Consider the following 13761-nt stretch of genomic DNA (forward strand, 5'->3'; position numbering starts at 1 on the left):
TTGAGGCTACTTAAAAGCTCTGCATGCTCCATGAACCCAAATGCACTGAAAGAGGGTGTGCATTTGGGTTCAGATAAACCTATTCAGTCAGGCCTACTAGGGACACGTCTGCATCAAATTCCAAATCTTTGGTAGTTTCAGTGGTAGTGGAGTTTCTGGAAACCCACACTAAATAGAGAAAACAATACTTCTGCTCTCTTTTGCAAGATAAGCAAGCACGATTGGATAAAGCAGTCTCTTCATTGTTCAGGTATAGCAAATGCTCCATTGTGAATTCATCAAATAATTGACAGATGCCCCTCGCTCATTACTGTGATTGAAATGTTTTGGGCACAGCAATCAAGAATGGACCACAGTGCAGCTTTTGGTGTTATGCATGCACGTTCTCTCGCCACGCTATTGCAATGCTATTTGATTCCAGCTATTTCCCCCTCTAGGTCTGTAACTTGTGACACGCTACTTTGCCTTTGTGGAGCTACAGATCTCATCCCAGGTAGCTTGATTTTTTTTAAATAGCTTTGATTTGAATCAGAGAGGAATGATGGGAAATAGCCTTTTATGCAAGAATCAAGAAAAGCGTGTTTTTATTCCAGGAAGATGGCTTCTCTATCAGGCAGGTAAACTGAGACAAAAATGCAGATTACTTACACGCGACGATGAATTTCCTGTTACATTTGCATTCATAGCATCCGTGTGGAGCTGTAATAACTATGCACAGCAAACCCGTGATCTGTATGTGATTGAACTGTATATTCGCTGACTTTGGCGAACTTTGAGGCGTGAATATCACTTAGCATATTAAGCAGGACTGTGTACACCAATCTTTTTCAAATGGGAATGTTGTATTGCAGTTAATACACTATAAATGTCATACTAGGGGCATATGTATGACACATCATGTTCATTTAGATAAACCAAACAGCTCGGCTAAGGAATGTGAACAATAACCATTTTACCATCAAATACTATACTGAAATGGTCAAGGGTTGACGTTTTACCATCAAAAACGATATTGTGGTGCTCTTGCTGCTCACCTCCCCAGGATTAGACTCGTTTCCACACGTGCATATAATGAGGCTAGTCCTTCAGGCCACATTCCAGGTGAAATGGCTGCATAAGGCACACATTTATCCTTCTAGCCCCCAGGTCCTATACGTCTTCTGGTTACACTAGCACGCCATCTGTCATTGGCTCGTGGTAGCCCAGCAACCAGTTTGAACCACAGCAGTTACACACCTCCAGCCACTCAGCCTCAAGTTTGCAGAAATACAAAAGGTTTTTTGACTATACACCATTGTTGATTGATGGTAAATTGTTGGGGCTATAGGTTTGCACGATAATACAGTACACCATGTTTTGACAGCTCTTATTTTGCTCAGGCTAACTTTTGTTTGCCTATCTTCCCTTTCCAGATAAGGATGAGTATTGAGTTGGTCTGATACCGTTTATTGCATTCAGGAATGTTCTTTCTCTTTTTGCCAATGTAATGTTTGAATGTGTGCATGTAGTGCTTAATGTGCAGCATAATTGGCATTTACACAAACTGGACCACAAGACAGATTAGGCCAGTCTGTGCATTTCACTTAGCATGCTAAAACATACATGATCTTTATTGCAATGTGAAAGGGGAAGCCAGAGCTGGAAAAAAAACATGCTTATTGGATCTTAGGACCTCGCTACAAGTTGGGTGTCATTTCCGTTGGAAATGCCGCTACACTGAAACATTCTAGCTACCCACTGTAAGCATACAGGGTCTGCATGAATCTGAGTCATGCAGACCCTTCAGTTTTTCTCCATTTTGGATTGCCATAGGTCTCCATGGGGAAATGCTCTTTTCCTGAATGCTCGATTACTGAACGCCCCATTATTGCCAAATGTGGAATGATGCCTCCGTGCCTGCAAAATTAGTGTTCAAACATAAACTGCACTGAAATGTAGTGTAGAAACTGTAAAGACTGGAGGGGGGTTCTGTACTTCTGCTCTCTGTATGGTAGAGGAGAGGCACAGAGGACCCCAGCCAATATTCTCTATAAGGTAGCAATGGACGAGCAATCAAGGCCTAGCTTCTCAGGAGGTGATGCAGCCTGGTTCTTAAGTACAGTGTAGTCCCCAAGCCCCCACAAAGGAATATCCACACACTGTATTAGTTAAAACACAGTCTTTATATAATTAATATTCAAGGTTATGTACATTATCACAATAACTCACTTTGTGCTCAGAAAATCTACAATGGCAAATATATACAGTTTTAAATTGGTACCACAATTATTACCAGATCTCATTAAAGTGCATCGACTATACTCTGGTCTGTCACACAGATCAAGGAATACAAGTAACCAACAATAGATATAGGAGGAAAGCAGTTGGTTAGAACAATTGGCAGAATATTGACCCATACCAACTAGGCACAATTCTGTGTGGAGATTCCCCCACCTGGGCAACCTGTAAATAAAGATATATCGTACAAGCCCAGTCCATATATTGTTCAAAAGAGTCTTATTTCCTTCTAAAATAGTTCTACAACCCCAATGTACCTGGAATAGCAGAGTTTGTCATTGGATCCTTCTTGAGCGGCTCCCTTTAAGGCAGGAGCCACGGATCATTGAGATCCCATGAGGAAAAAGGGGTGAACGACGATGGCAGGGCGGCAGCTTCATTTCTAGTAGTGCTTGGCGATGACGGAGCGTTGGCGTCCCGCAAGGTAGAGGCGTGTGGGGCACCTCGATGACGATAGTTCAGAACTGCAAAGAGATTGTGAAGAACTTTTGCCCAGCAAGGGCGTCGAGTCGTCCAGTGTCTCTACGGTCGTCAGGTGGCGGCAAACCCACCGGTGGATGCTCCTCGGCACATCAGCAGTTTTTGACTTTCTCCGGTGGGACAAAGCGGTCGACGGTGCAGGCGAGAGCGTCCTTGGATCAAATGTTACTTAAGCACGGCGGGCTCCGGTCGGCGACGACGCTCGTCGGCGATGATGGACAACAGTGTCCGGTGCTTCTCCTTGTGATTCCGCAGTGGTCCCCGTCTCTGGTCGGCAGCCTGTCATAGGTCTGTCTACCAGGGAGCTTTAGCAAAGATCAGCTGGTGCACGATGGTCCCTCGTAGCTCGGGAAGAGGGTGCCATACCAGGTTCTCTCTGGGTCAGTCCTTGGAGACACAGCAGCTTTCAGGTTGATGAAGTAGAACAGCATCAAGACTTCTCTTCCAGCAGGGCTTCAAAGTTAAGCTTCATTTTCAACTCCAGTTTCTATTCAGATTCTGCCCACGAATTCTAGCCGTGAGAGGCCCCCAGTTATACTAGTTGATCTCCCATTCATTTTGCTGGCTCACACTCATGCAACCAATCGGTCAGAAGGGCATTCATACAAGCAGGCGTCCAATCAGGTGCATAGTGCATTTAGGCCATTCACTTCTCTCCAGACACTCACAATTTATGTGTATTGGGACAAGTACCGAGCATTTCAACACTCCACACTGCATTCATACCAGTTTCGGGCAGGGCTGTCTCAGTCGTTGTGTTAAACACCAGATAGTAGACATCCACAACACAGAATGCGTATTCTTCGCACTCCATTCACACAGGTCCCACCCACAGGGTATACCTACAAGATACAGTCACTATGAAGGCTCCAGCCAGTCTGGCCTGGACTTCACAACAACACCATACATGTAACTTCCACCCAACAGCCAGTCAGGGGGAAGGGACATAGTCAGGGCTTCCCAGGACTTTGGGAAACAAGGTAACAGGCAACAGAAAGCTAGAGGCCACAGGAGCCATTTTCTTTTTCCTATCATGAATCAACTGATTCCAATGGCAGGACCAGGGTATCCCAAAATAGAGGCTACTCAGAGCACCTGTCAAATTCAGCATGGAGCTGCCACCAGCCCATACCCTGCTCTGTGGGCCACACACAGGTGCCCAAAAACATACACTAGGGGCACAGGGTTTTACCCCTATCCATGGGTGCCATAAGGGTATCCCATGGGTCTGTACACCATACCAAAAAGAGAGCTGCACCGCCAGGAGTCCCACATGAACTCCTGCACGGAAAACCCAACAGAACACACAATAAAAGGCAGTAAAGGACAAGGATATAGAGGCACTGTCCCTCCGATGCATTTCCAGCATCACAGAAACAAACACAGGACAAAAATGACCACTGGTGGCCACGAGCTCAGTAGCCATGGCTGTAGTGGTCTCTCCATTTATGGCTGACGTAATGGCTTTCAGAGCTCTTCTTGAGATGGTCACAGGCTAGCGTACTATTTTTTATACATTTTTTTTATTGGTTTATATAAACCTTTAAAAAAGAAAAGAATACACATAATTTCCAATACCGCTCCTCACAACAAATGGATGATTAACATTTGATCTCTCTTTCATTAAGACAAGTAAAATACGTTTACATTTTACAACTTTGTGATTCAACTCCCAGCTCTTCATCTCTACTCATCCCTCACAACTCTGCAGCGTTGGATGTTTCTGCTATTACTCCCACTTCTTTGCCTCTAAACTGTTCCTCAGATCATTCAGAAAAACTGTTAGTGCGAATATCAGTTTTCAATCAGTCCCATTGAGCATTAACTGCCACCAGTGCCAGAACTTTGCGTTTGTTGATTACAAATGATGGACCCTAAATCATGTTCTGAGATTTAAAAAACTGCTCCAAAATAACGTTAGGTGTTTTAATGTGTCAATATGTGATTCACAGTAACGACAAGTTTGATTTAGGCCGACGTATTGTGACAATGTGCTTAGATGTTCTTTTGTTCTCAATACGTTAAGTCAAAAGCACATGAACAGTGTCCTCGACTTTTGATCAGGAAATCGAGCTACGTAATCTTGCAACTGACCATGCGCTCTTGATTCGCTTGGGACATCTTTCATAAGTCTTGAGTTCTGTCTTAAGTCACACGTCCTTGACCAATCTGATTGCCATAATTTTATTGGGGCCAAATTTGGGTTTTCCTGTAGTGTTATTAAGTCAATGTCATGTTCTTTCAAGACTTCAAGGCAACACTTGTTCCACATAGATAACATGGTTTTAGGATTATCGTCACCTGGGTTGTGTAAAATTTCAAATTGAGGAGCAGGAGTTTGTAATATGGGAAAGCATACTTTCCAAAAACAATACAGAGAGAGAGAGAGTTCCTTTGAAAAATTCTGGAATACGACATGGACCACTGATCCCAACATTTCTTGAGGAGACACACCTTTGTGTCACTGTTGTAGGAGGAAAAGTAAGTAGAATCAATGTACCATGCGTTTTGATATGTATAGCAACCTGTTCCACACATAAAATCCCCCCAAAATATGTTCTGTTCACCTTGCGCCCCCCTGAGCATATCAAGTGCACACAGTCCTGCAGTGTGTCTTCTGTTCAGGCACTCTTCAATGTATGGGATCATCATATGAGAACGGTTACACTGTTTGTGAGGTGTTTCATGAACCCTTTCGCTGCACTAAAAATCTGAGAAATAAATGTAAAAAGAGATACTTTTTTCAAAACAAATGTGTATTTTTATTATGACGTGCTTGGTTTATTGTACACCTTTCAAGTTAAACACTAACATGCAACAATATTCCATTACACTTCATTACAATCATGTACGTGCATTCCATTCAATTACATAAATATTAAATTCCATTAAATTCACTTAAGCACAGTTGCACACATCTTAAAATAATGAGTACAATTTACATTAAAATGTTTAAAGTTTTAGAGGTCGGAGGTCAAACACCTCTTCAGTTGGTTTAGATGTACGTCAATTCTTTTGCAACCTGCTCTAGATGCAGGGGGCTCTTGTGATCCCTCCTGGATTCATATTCTCTTGGGCACCTTCGTTTTCCCTTAACAAGATCCTATTTAGGTCCACCAACAATTTACTCAGCTTTATCCATAATTGTATCTTATCTAACATGTAAATTCTATTCCATAAAAATGCATGATTTTATTTATTTATTTATTTCGTATTTGCTTTATTACAAACCTTTGCTAATTTGTATAATAAAAACGAGCACTATTATTACTAAGAGAATGAGTGCATTATCATCAGCATAATGGTTTCAGGACTCGTTCACCAGAGCGCGTAGAGATTTGGTTCGCTGGGACCTCAGCGCGGCGAACAAAGGACTAGATGCATTATTGTTTCTCTCTGCGCTTTATACAGTCTACAAACATCAAAGCCTCCAATACCCATTTTTCTTGATGTGAACACTTGATTCGTGGGAAAATGTTTCAATCTGATAAGTAATAGCAACTTTCGATGATACGGACTAGGGAATGTTGTCAATAATTTTGGGACCACATTCCTTGCTTTTATATAATTTATTATGTAACCATAGGGATTATGTTTCGCTTTGGTTTCCACTGTCTTTAACCAGTACCAGTCCCAGACTTTTCTTTTTTGCTGCATGCGGGTTGTTCAAAAGGAGATTTAAATTTATATCAACTTCTGCCATAACAGCTAGGCATTGGTTTGACCAGAAGACAAGTGCCCAATTTTGGTTCGCCTTGTTATCCAAGTGAAGAATGTCAAATTGTATTGGTTGATTTTCCAGGTTCAGTTTCCTAAACAAGTCCATAGACTTCCATACAATGGGCGCATAGATTGAGATCAGCCCTAATTTCTGTCGTATTGTGGATATGGATAAACATTTTGGCAATCTCTTCCAAAATATTCCTTCCAGGGTACTCTATACCTCCCATGGGAGGCATAAGGACATTTCAGAGCCGTAGTTAAGTATCAGTATTAGTAATTGTCTGTAAAATCTAACTACTGGCAACAATGAAAACTTAAAAACATTTTTGTGGATGATGGTGCCTTGTTTCACCAATTTCTTTGTTTTAGACTTTTACTCTCCTATTCTTCGTGTGTCATTTATGCTCAAACCAAGGTATCGCTTATTGGGTACCTGGGTCATAATTTCACTATCGATCCGCCACTGAAAGCTTTGACGCTTCCTCTTCCCAGTTAATTTTTGTAAAACTAGGACTACTGATTTGGAATTATTGATCTTCAATGCATTTGCTTCAATGTAAGTGTGTAGTTTATTGAGTTTTTTCTATAGGCCGATAGGTGTTTGATCTAAGATGATATGATCGTCGGTGCACACCATCCATCCGACCAGTGACCCATAAAGTTTCAGTGGAAAAGAGCCATCTGATAACATTAGATCTTTTATATCTGAAATGAAGAGGTTAATTTTGCTGCAAGAGGGGAATCTTGTTTTAACCCTCCAAAGTTTGGTATTTGTTTGGTTAATAGGCCTTATTCGAATTGAAGTTGTCGTATATAGTGCCTTTATAGGTTCCAGGAATTCAAGCTCACGGCCCCAGGTCTTCATTTTCTTCTACAGCAATTTTCTGTTGATGCCGTTGAACGCTTGAGCATTGTCTACTGCAGCTACATAGATTTTAGTTTTTTCTCTTAAGACTCAAATTTAGAGTACAGCTGACACCTTTGACAAATCCTGTTTGCCTCTGATCAGAATGGCTTGAGGTTTTGACCAAGTCTTTTAGCCTACCCAGAATCAGAGGAGCAAATAGTTTGCCAAGAACGTCTAATAAGGCGATAGGTCGGTAACTCTACGGGTCTGCTCCATTGCCTTTTTTGTAGATGGGAATGGTGACAGCAATCTTCCATGAGTCTGGAATTTGTTCATTTGTTAGTATTACAATGAATAAGGTCATGCAGAACCCAGCCCATTCTTCAAGAGTTTTCTTAAGCATTACGTTATAAAGGCCATCTGAGCCTGGGGCCTGGAGAGTTGCTAGCTTTCTGAATTATATCTTCAATCTCTTTCTTGTTAGATGGCGATGCCCATGGGGAAGTAAAGTCTTGTTTTCCTGGAATCACATCACTTACTGGAAGACTATATAATCTGCCGAAAAAGCACACCCAGACATCTTCATGGACAGGATTGCTTTGCAGAGGTTTCCCATCTAGTTTCTTCAGCCGTAACCACAAGCTTCTTGAATCGTTAAATGCCAAGATCTTCAGCATGTGTTCAGTGTCTCTTTGAAGCATTGTACCTTTGTGGCTGTGCTCCCATTTTTTATATTGTTGGTAGCACTTTTTAATGGTGTTGCTCAGCTCCTTTACTCAAGCCAGTATTAGGTACCTGATTTCTTGGTTCAGCTCACGTTTCATACAGACCACCTCGGCATCATACGTGTGTTTGGCTTAAATTACATTTTTTCCACCGAAGGGTTTGGAAATGACATAATCGCTGAACAATGGGACATAATTGTCATCAATACTCTTTTATTGCACGCTTATAATCAATTTTAGTTGGTCAATATCATGGGGTATAAGATGGAGCCTATTTCTACCTGGTCCTAGCATGACTTTATGATCCCATAATGCAGCACTTTTCTCGGTAGGTAAATGCAGGAGAACTTATACCAAGTCGTGATCACTTTGATGCATTTTAATCACGACTAGGGATTTCACAAGTGCCAACATATTGGATGACACAACTAAATAATCTAGGATTGAGGCTTGATCACCACGATTCCATGTCGGAGCAGCTGGAATGTCGCCACTAACCTGGCCATTCAAAAGATGGAAGTTCCTCTCATCCATTTCCATTTTCGAGATTTTGGCTTTGGAACTCTCGATGTTGAATTTGATGCCTGTCTGGGTTTTTAAATTGTATAGGATTTCTCTGATACAGTTTATATTAAGATCTCCACATAAAATTATCATGGGGCCATCATCCTAAGTAATACTATCATCGATGGCCACTGGGTTCCGGTACAAATTCAAAATAACCAGGCAAACAGGTTTGATGTCATTTTCTTGTGGTCCAATGTCATAATCTGCATATGCTAATTGAGGTTATTTTTACATACAATCTTTAAACCCTTTCCAATTTTTATTAATATCATTATGCCAGAAGTCGTTCTGCCTTTCAAACCTTTGCTCACTGGATTTGAAAACACTGAGTGGTCATCTATCACTGTTGAAATAGCTAGCCAGGTCTCCTGCAGGCAGAGAATGTCAAATTTTATTAACAGGGATTTTTCAATATAAAAGAGATGCTTGAATCCCCGGGTGTTCCAACTGCCTAAGTAGTAAACTCTTCCAGCCGGCAAGTTGGCTGTTTTGGGGTTTTATTTGCATTCAACAACCCTGCAAGCCATCCCCAGTTTAGCTCATCTCGATTGGTCTGAGGTTTGGGGTCTGAAATTATACATTTTTGTTTAGCAGCTTGTTGACTTTTGATCATAATTTTTAATCTAACGTTGCCACCTGGTAGGTCTTCATAAAACTCTTGCAAGGGAGCAATGGGCTTTTGTAGTTTAGTTATTCCATCAACCTTGCGCTTTTGGTTTTCAACATGCTCAGTGGAGGCAGAGCAAACTCTAGTACTTAATGATGGTATATCCCTAGGTAAGAGTGGGTCTTCAAGACTGAGTTTTTTAACATCAAACTCCATAGGCCAAACTAGTTCTACAGAGTCTAGAATTAGTGAGCGCACAATTTTGGAGTTGAAGTGGAGACATACAAAATCACATCGATTTTGGACTGGGAAGTCAATCAAAGAAATATCGCTGGAATATGTTGGAACAGTCTAAACACATTTGAGCGATTCATTCTGAGGCCGTCATCCACTGAAAGTATACTCTCCAACATTATTAGCAGCTTGCCTGGAGGGCACTTATCTGTAGATTTCCTTCTCAGATATGCACATGTGCACTGACTCGTGGACTTGAGATCTTCTTTACGCCTCATGGTCACAAATTCCAGTGTCAGTATAGAAATGCCAACACTAGCAAGGTGGGTTTTCAGATCCAGAACTTGTGCTCACACGAGACGCACACCCATCAGCTTGTTAGAGTCTCTTTGGTTTATTAAATGCCCATGGGGTCATCACAGCTATCTTTACAGATCCATTTAACATAGATTCTTTAACTGTGGGATCACCATTCTGTACCGTCAGAAAGGTTTGTTTATGCATTTCTTCTAACATTAAAATGCACTTAAGTGGCAAGTCAGCTGATACTGAGGGGTTTAAACTTGATGCCCTGATATCATTATTTTCCTTTATGACCAAAGGTCGCCTCCTGGTGTACAGAGATAGTAATGGGACTATTATACAGACTAATTTGCCTGATTCTTCTTCTTCTTCGTCATACATCGAAATTTCCTCTAGGTCAAAGGAGGCCTGTCTCTCCTCACTAGTAATAGGCATAGAGTACTGCTCAGCCATTTTGACTGTAGGTGGTTTGATTGTTATTTGTTTTAATGTGGCTGGCTTTCTGCTCTGTTTAATAGATGACAAGGGTTTAGTGTTCTCTATGCTAGAGACATGATCCTTTAGATTTCGCATGAAGCATCCAGAGCCATTTGCTTTTGGCATGTTTTTTGATGATATATCTTTTTTTTTGTTGTTTGTTGTTGCTGCTATTGAGATAATTTGATACTTATTGAATTCTGCTTTCTTTTTTTTCTTGAATAAAACATGTCATAGTTCTTGTTGGAGGACTCAACTAGCATGGGTCTCTCTTTAGTTAAATCAGTTGTTACTTCCTCCACAGGGTCTATCGAACTCGACACACCAGGGATTACAGCAACAGTGATATCAACCCTGGGTGCTTCAAGGCATTCAAGGCATTCAGCTTCACTCATTAAACTCAAGGTCACAAGGTCTTGTCGATTATCCGAAGCGTTCTTCTCAGTTTTTTGCTTTTTGCTACCAGGACTGGTGATTTGGTTGAGGTTTGTGTTTAACTACAATGAGTGTTTCCAATTAATTCAATCTCAGGGGTTTTGGATATTCCTTCAGCATCCCTTTGATAGATGTTTGGATTCAGTGGCAGTAGTGGTTGAATTGCTGAGAAGCAAGCATCTTTAATAACCACCATTCGGATCAAATGAGTTATTTTCACAGTGTTTTCCCCCAGTTCAGAATTTCTTTCACTGCTTCTAATTTCACTTTTTTTGCTTGCTCCTATTTCGGACATGTGTTCCGATAACAAATTTTGAAGTAGCCCATCCAAGTTTGATTCTTGATACAGTTTCTTTTGAAGATTGGATATGAAGGCTTCTATATGTATCAGTTTGGTGTGTGTCATTGCTAACAGTGTTGTCTGGTCCTTATAGTTCTCATTAACGGACTCATACAATTTAAGGAACAGGGCTAGAGAAATTGTTAATGCTGACATCAGTCTGCAATTCGTTTCATAACTACACATTGGCATGTGTTGACTTGTGAAATCAAAAAGAAGATATCGAGGCTGAGTACCCCAAAAGGAAATACACCAAACGCGGGTTACAAAGAAAGATACAAAGATCTTTATTCTATACTGAACAGTTTCAAAGGACAAAACAACAGATAGCTATAGGCCCTCAGTACAACACAGTGAACTCCAGCTCGTTTCGGTGTGCTCAGTGAGTGGGGCTGTACATTAGAATAGTCGTGCCTTTTATGCAGTCCAAAACATGATGTTCAGCCCACCTACAAGTTAATACAAGTTAATACATCACGGATCTAGGGTTTGTGCCGAGTTCATGTGTCTATACATTTAGGGTTTACCTTTAATACATTCATCAACAAGTCACAATGGCGACAGTATGTCTTAGGATTCCTCGTTAAGCCTTCTCATACATTTCTGTACAATATAGTTAAACAAGTGTTCACATTTCAGTATTTGAATATATTGTGTTCAACATGTGCTCGCGGATTAACTTCGTTGGCACAGGTAATCCTCTACACACAGGTCAGCGAAGGACAAGGTTTCAGTTCGTGACCCTAACATGTGGCCTGCAGGCAGGTTACATATTAGCTTATACACAGAGGTCAAGACGGCCATGTTACATTCGGAATGACACTGTCCACCGTCTTAGAGCACAGGGTGACTTTAGAGAGAGAATCTAAAATGGCGGATATACCTAAAATGGTGGCTTACTCAGATCTAAGGTCAAGACCTTGCAACGCGGATTTCTTCGTAAGTGGCTTGTAAGCAGCTTGGCGTAGGCCAATATATATATATTCATACAGTATAGGAGGCACAATATGATTTCCCGTTCGACAAACCCTCCTTTTGGCCTATGCCAAGCTCTAAACTACTTCTGGTCACTTTACGAACAACTCCACGTCTCAACCTCCATACACCCTGAATCACTGTTGGAAATATCTATTGCCATTAGATCGGTTATCAGAATCTCTTTCAACACATACTCTTTGGAGTTCTTATTTGGAGCGTATACCTTGTGTCCTAATGTACCTATCATCTGTGCACAGCATCCCCCTATCATCGAACATATACTAGGTAGACACTGTATACAGCAAAAAAGGAACAACAGAATTCCCAAAATGATCAGCAAGACCGAAAGCACCTTCCAACCCTAAGATCGCAAGAAGTCCCAGAAACAAGCGCTAAGATCCCAGTTTCCTTCGGGAACATGCACTTCTGAACTAAGGACGTGCAGATTCTGTATTGCCTTGAAGATAGTTGGGGAGGAATCTGGAACGAAAACACAGCAAGCGGACCCCACTAATTTACACACTCCACCACGTTCAGCCAGAATGACATCTAATGCCATCCGGTTCTGAATTGCTACTAACCTTATTGCTTTCTGTTCTAACGTCACTATAGAGTATGTCTGTGGTCCGGTTGATGGTTCTCTCCAGTACTCTCGCTAGTCTCCTGATATCTTCAGAGTTCGCTATTTGTCCCCAGAATGGCACAAAGGATTTCGCTACATCTCCCAGAACCTGTGCTGGAATGTCACCATTATCGTCCCGTCGTGGACGAGCCTTTGAAACCTCTACAGTACTGGCTATGAATACCCCGGGTAACAAGATCCCTAAATAACAAGTTCCCTGCCAATCACTGGGTAACCATGGAAATGCTACATTACCGCAAACAAAGTAGACAGGTTCGCCTACATACAAGGGTTTGTCATCCCCAGTCAAATTCGCAACGTTGGTACAACCTCTAAAATTTCCCATTGACTGAGTGCCATTTCTTTGTATGCAGAAAGAAACTGAACCGGGGCTATGGTTAACAGTGTAAGAAGGAGGCGTGGCATCCTTATTGCCTATAGGAGCCATCTTGAAAGAAATTGAAAAGGATGAGACAGTCTATCAGAAGGCCTAATAGAAGCAACGTTAAGCTTGTTCCTATTCGCAAAAAGTGAGCATCCCAGGGGTGTAAGAACAAGTTTCTCAAAACTATTCAAATTAGTACCATCAAAGTTCCCCGAGATGCTATTGTTCCACCGGCCAAAGAATAGTGCTCTAAGGGAGGCATAACAAGCAGTTGTCAAAGGTAAAGGATGAATATACCAACCTAGTCCCTTATCCCCGTGTTGCAGTAAATACGAACAGACCCAACAGTTGGATTTATTAAAAATGGCATGTGTAGCATTCATGATGAATAATAATGTATTATTGTAGTATCTCTGTCTATGCTGAGAGTCTCTAGGAGATAAAGTGTGCAGATGCACGAAAGGAGTAGAAACAGTGGGTACATTTTCAGTCGGTAACAAGGTTTCAAATGGATGCACTTCTTCCAGGTACCAAAAGCCTAAAACAATTACTATTATAAAACCAATTGACATTGTAAAAAGACAGCAGTATGTTTTCGGGGCCCAAACAGTTTGTCCATTCTCATAGCTGGTCACATGATCGTTTATCAGTCCTGTATGAGCGGTAGCGGTTGCAGGCATTGCAGTCTTCAAACAAAAAACCCCAGTGTTTTTGGCTGACGACCTCCCGGCCGAGCGACTTCTTAGTCCTTCCACAACCCT

This window comes from Ambystoma mexicanum, chromosome 10, assembly GCF_040938575.1.
Source record: "Ambystoma mexicanum isolate Mex_15411 chromosome 10, UKY_AmexF1_1, whole genome shotgun sequence".
Taxonomy (NCBI): Eukaryota; Metazoa; Chordata; class Amphibia; order Caudata; family Ambystomatidae; genus Ambystoma; species Ambystoma mexicanum.